This window comes from Protomyctophum bolini (genome assembly GCF_963924005.1).
Source record: "Protomyctophum bolini genome assembly, chromosome: 6".
Lineage (NCBI taxonomy): Eukaryota > Metazoa > Chordata > Actinopteri > Myctophiformes > Myctophidae > Protomyctophum > Protomyctophum bolini.
In genome coordinates this window covers 38,194,333-38,200,014 of record NC_137867.1, presented here as the reverse complement: position 1 = coordinate 38,200,014, position 5,682 = coordinate 38,194,333, and the positions used below count along the sequence as shown (strand labels likewise).

Sequence of the window (5,682 nt, the reverse complement as noted above, 5' to 3'; positions counted from 1 at the left end):
TCTCTCTCTCTCTCTCTCTCTCTCTCTCTCTCTCTCTCTCTCTCTTCGGTCCCCCCTCCTTTCCCCCCTTGGCTTGTTCACATGCCCCCCCCCCCCCCCCCCCATCCCCCAACCATTTCCTCCAATTTTGCGCTGTGCTGCTCAGCAGAATGTTACCACCTGTGTCTTATGGGGGGAAATGAGGGACTATTGACGTTTCTAGTTGGTATAGGCTTGGTTGAGGTAAGTGTCACCACTCTGTTACGCTGACATGACAAATAAAGACCTGTTACACCTATATGTTGTGCGTGCGTGCGTGTGCGTGTGTATATGGTTGATGATACGATACATGAGGACAGTATTGTTTGATTCATGACGATCAGATATGATACGATTGAAAGATTTAAAATCGATACAGTATAACATTTCTATTTAGCAAATAAATGACATGTGTCCAACGTGTGGATAGTGCACCTTGGCATGAACACAGAGAATACACACATAGTGTAGCTGTAGCCTGTAGCGATATGGAATGGAAAAGTAATTAAACCACTTCTTAAAATTGCTAAATACAACGCACAAGTATACTTAGTATTGATACAATCTCTTATTTGCATTTCAAAACGATTCGATACGATACAAAGTTAAATGATATGTTGAAATTAAAATCGATGCATCAATATTAGTTAGTGTAAAACAATTGAATAAAACAATATTTTTCAGAAAACAGGATTTAGAAGGCTCTTTTAGAATGAACCTCAGGTCAAAGTGGGGTTGTACTCCAATGGACGATGGTGTTGCTTGTCAGATCTTTAAACTAACTGTCTCAGGGGACAGGATTAGGCTTGTTTGTGATACTTCTACATGGACGTAGACATTGGATGAATGATATTATCCACTTTCAACCTGTCATCCATATTTTGGGCATTGTAGGCATTATAGTCAAAGTTGTTTGGACATTTTCAAAAACACTTAATGGCTTATTTATAAGCTCATAATGTGTCACAATGCGTTGTGAGTATAATAATTATTTTTTCTTTGCCACCTGCAAATAAGAGAAAGAAAGGAACTTACCAATATGAACTTCAAAATCAAACATATTGCTCTCTTAAGATACTATTCAGTGAGTCTTATTTTGAAGCGCCACTACAGGAAGTCTGGTATAGTTCATTACTTCCTAGTTCCTACTTGTCGATGCTAGAGGAAATCAAAGCTGTGCTGAATGAAGGGACTACATTTTAGGATCACTCGTATCACAACCTTTTTACCAACGTGAACACCATGCAATATGGAAACTACTGATCTTTCAACCATCCATTGCAGTAGTGGGTGAGTCTCATGGATTGTTTTGCTGCTTGCTCTCTGTTTACTTTGCCTCACAATCTCCCCCCTCCCTTCTCTGTTGCTATGTTGCTACACGTGCCTTTGTGTTAGCCATGCCCACACCTGTTGTGTGGCCTTTTTTACTCTCTTGAATAGTTTTAATTTAGTTTTAGTCACATTTTAGTCACCTGGAATGTTTTAGTGTTTGTCTAGTTTTAGTCGACTATATATCATACGATTTTAATCTACAGTTGATTTAGTCGACTAAAATGTTTTGGCGGGCCTTGATGCCGTCGTAATGACTGATTTTACAATTGCTGAAAATAGCTGATCTACAAGCTCACAATGTAGATCTGCTATTTTCAGCACGCAACCAAGTGTAAAATAACTTATTTATACTGGGTCTATTTTTTATTTGTTGACGAAATTGTCAATATAATTATTTAGTCTTAGTTTTAGTCATCATAGCTTATTTTTCATTCAGTTTCCATTCAGTTTTCAACAGTGAAAAAAGGTAGTCGGTAGGAGTTTTTCGTTTTAGTTTTAGTTGACGAAAACAACACTGCTAATGAAGTATACTGTCACCTCATAGACCTCAAAAACAGAACAAAATACACCCCATGCATCTCACAACTCCAAAATAAATCTTGGTGCAGGTGGTGTATAGCTCAAAGTCCCCGTTTAAAAAGAAAAAGAGTAAAATGTCACACATGAAAGCGTAACATTTTAAGGTCTGGTAGTGATCGAAATGTTTGCCACCAAGATGAATGTAACAGGAATGTGTCAGGTATTTTGGTCACACATCCCGAGACCCGGGGGTTCGACAGAGGAGGCAGATTAAAAAGGTTAAATGTGCAAAAGATCATGAGGTTGAACTTGCCCTTATTTTATTCTTAGTGATGTAACACTGCCAACAGAATATGCAACATGACCGAGATCTTAATAAAGAAACATCAACCCAGATCCTGTTTGTTTAGCTTTCTTTCTTCCCTCATTCCCTGTTGAATTGTGCTCTTCTTTTGTTGTCTGCTGTCATGGGGTTCATTAGAGGCTAGAGCTGATTTACATGCACCTTTGATTGGACGGGGCGGGGTGTAATTCCTCACCGGGGTATAGGCCGATCACATGACTCGATCACATGCATAGATCCGAGGCCTGTAATTGGTGGAGCCGTGGCGGCGCGGATCACATGGACGAAGCCCCCCGCGGGAGCACGTGCGGCGGCGGCTCTGACGCCTGAATGGAAACAGGGGTGGGTTGTGTGGTTTTGAAGTGCCTTTTTCTTTTTTCTTTTTTTTTGCCCCTGCCAGGCGAGAGGGCAACGAGGTTCCCCTGCATGTCTGCGGAGACGGTGGTGTGGGGGGGGGGGGCACCTGGCCCCTCCTCCTCCCCCTCCTCCCCTTCGGGGGGCCGTAGCCATGGGGACCTGCGGTGCAACACGACACGTCATCGCAGGGACAATGCCACAACGCCATGCGATGGAATCGGAACAATGCAACGCCACATGGAGAGGCGCTGCGAGGCTGCATGGGGATGGAGAGAGAGAGAGAGAGAGAGAGAGAGAGAAGGGGAAATCTGTTTTCAAAAAATCCACCCACCCCCCACTGCAGTGCTATGCTTTCTCTCTATCCTCTATGCTTGCTCTCTCTCTCTCTCTCTCTCTCTCTCTCTCTCTCTCTCTCTCTCTCTCTCTCTCTCTCTCTTCTCAAGCTGGATATGTCCGAGCTTTAACAATCAGTGATGGTTGCCTGTATGCTCAGTGTAAATAAATGATAAAGCTTCACCTATCACTCTTCTGGTGGGTTTCAAACAGGCTGTGTGTGTGTGTGTGTGTGTGTATATGTATATATATATATATATATATATATATATATATATATATATATATATATATATATAGAGAGAGAGAGAAACACACACACACACACACACACACACACACACACACACACACACACACACACACACACACACACACACACACATCGCAGCCATGCCCACAGTGTTGGTGTTAGTGTGTGTGCGTGTGTGTGACTGCGTGCGTGCGTGTGTTGACAGCTAGCTATAGGAAAAGCTTCACAAGCACATGATTCCCTGCCACCTCCCTCCCCCCATGCCTTGTCTGACGTTACCCCAGTGCTACCAGAGCATGGATGCCTGCACCCCAGCGTCCCCCCAGGGCCTGTGCACCCCCCCCATGCACCCCCAACCATCCTCACCCCCGCCCCCCGCTCCTCCAGCCTTGCTCCCTGATTCCGTGTGTGTGTGTGTGTGTGTGTAAAAAGCGCCCCCTGAATGATGGATTACGGTGTCACCGCAGCCTGCGAAGGATTAATTTGTTTCATTGATTTCTCTTTAGGCAGAATGCCAACGTCTGCTGCTTCCCACCTTTTTTCCCCAAGACTCGCAGCTGTAATAGACGGTAATGGTCTAAGACAAATCAACCCGTTTCTTGTAAAAATAGCACCAAATAACTGTGCCCCCCCCCCCCCCCCCCCCCCACCTCATCCACTCACCAACACCAACAACCAACCACCGGCACCAACCTCCTCCTCACTCCACTTTGGGGGTGGTGTTTTGCTGTGCGGTGGGGTGGGGGTGGGGGGCTTGATTCATCCCCATCCGACACCTCTATCACGCCATCTCGCCGTCCATCCATCCATCCGTCCATCTATCCATCTATCCATCCCTCTCCCTCTCTCTCCAGCACCAGAGGAGAGGATGTAGTCGTTTCTAACAAAGCCATAAGTCTGTAGTACTTATGGGTCCCTCTCAGCTCCCACAATGGATGGGTAATGACAGAGCTGTCTGGAGGGGAGTGGGGGGGGGCAGTGGGAGTCGGGCCATTCTCTCCAGTAATGGAAGCCTTTACTGCCGTTCCCTGCACACCTGCAGCAACAGCTAACTGTTAAACCGCCATGATCTATGACGGCGAGGCCTTTCTAGACGCTATAGTGGTGTGGAGGGCCGTATCGATGTATACCGACGGCAGTGAATTAGGGGCACGTCCGCGGCGTCTATACATCTTGCGTGCTCCTCGAGTCCTCGTCCCTGAAGGTGCTTCAGGTTATTCTAATGTTTTTAGAATATTATGGAAAGGCAGGCTGGTCAGGTGTGTGACACGGGTTGCGCATTGTGGACGCATGGGGTCATAGTGAATTCACTGGGCACAAGGACGACTGAATAGTGACTGAACAAATACTTTGCCAAATGTAATATAGGATGTAAAACATAATTTCTTTAAAACCATGGAAAAAATTTTGTGATGCGAATAATTAGGTACTTAAAGTATACTACAGCAGTTCCATTGATCCAAGCCGGAAAGCAATCGATTCATCACAACAACAAAAAATCACTGCAGCCAAATGTGAAATGTTCAAGCGGGCCCTGATCCAGAAAAGGTCGGGGAATTGATGGGACTGAATGGGAATGGTAGCCTATATCGTTAAGTCAAAGTGCCACATGGGTTCCAGAATGAGTGATGTTGAACGACTAGAAGGTAGAAGGTATATTCTAGAAGCCAAAGTCTTTGGGGAGCCTTGTCAACGCTCTGAACAACCGGGCCAAGGCTCTCATCCATCCGTCGGGTTAAACGTTAAGCAACAGCGCTACAGGGTCGGCCCCGCTGACTGTCCTCCATCGCTTTCCAATTCCTGCAGAGATTTATGGCCAGATCCTGATCCATTAATCCGTCGTTGATTCGCTGTGGCTGCCCTGCGGGTCCCCGGGTCTCGGATATCACAGAGCGGGGGGAAACCCAGCCCGCTGTGGTGAGGTCGGCTCACATCGTCACGTCACGTCGGGTCTGCGCAACGAGAAACACACTCCAGTGCCTTTTATGAATCGAACATTTTTACACAATAGCCGCTCTTCTGCGTTTTGCGACTCTGTACCGGCGATGGCACGATAGAGGTTTGAGGTTTCAAAGGATTTCTTCTTGTCTTGGTTCCATTAAAATGCACTGAGTGAGTGACAAGCCGTGGAGGAAGTGATGGGACAGAATTAGGAACGGTGCACGCTGTGATAATGACTCGGACTGCAGGGAAATCTCATCAGCTCCCTGCAATCAATTTACAGTGTTTACAAAGCCACATGCAGACTGAGGTACGTTGTGCTTGGGGGACAAGGGACCGGGGGTCTGGTCTTCACAGAAGATCCCCCTGCTCAGCGAGCCTCTCCTGGGTAAAGCTGCACAAAGCCCCCCTTATGTCTGACACCGCAAGACCCCTCAAACACTCACACAGAGGATTAGGTAAGCTCGTCATGATACGGTCTCTCTCTTCCTCTTTCTATATCTTGCACGCCGTTGCTCTTTTCTCGCCTGTCTGCGGTCTCCTTTTACATTTCTTTCTCTTTTTCCCGCACTGTCAGACCCTATAT

The 5,682-nt window shown here is 46.1% G+C and overlaps 1 long non-coding RNA gene across 1 annotated transcript in view; it reads left to right on the top strand.

Annotated features, from left to right (window-relative positions):
• LOC308316541 overlaps positions 1 to 228 on the top strand; it is a 10,989-nt gene extending 10,761 nt beyond the window's left edge. Inside the window, exon 3 of the long non-coding RNA XR_013964176.1 lies at positions 1 to 228. This exon is cut by the window's left edge and continues 1,740 nt beyond it. This is a non-coding gene — a long non-coding RNA (uncharacterized lncRNA).
• Positions 229 to 5,682: the final 5,454 nt, after the last annotated feature.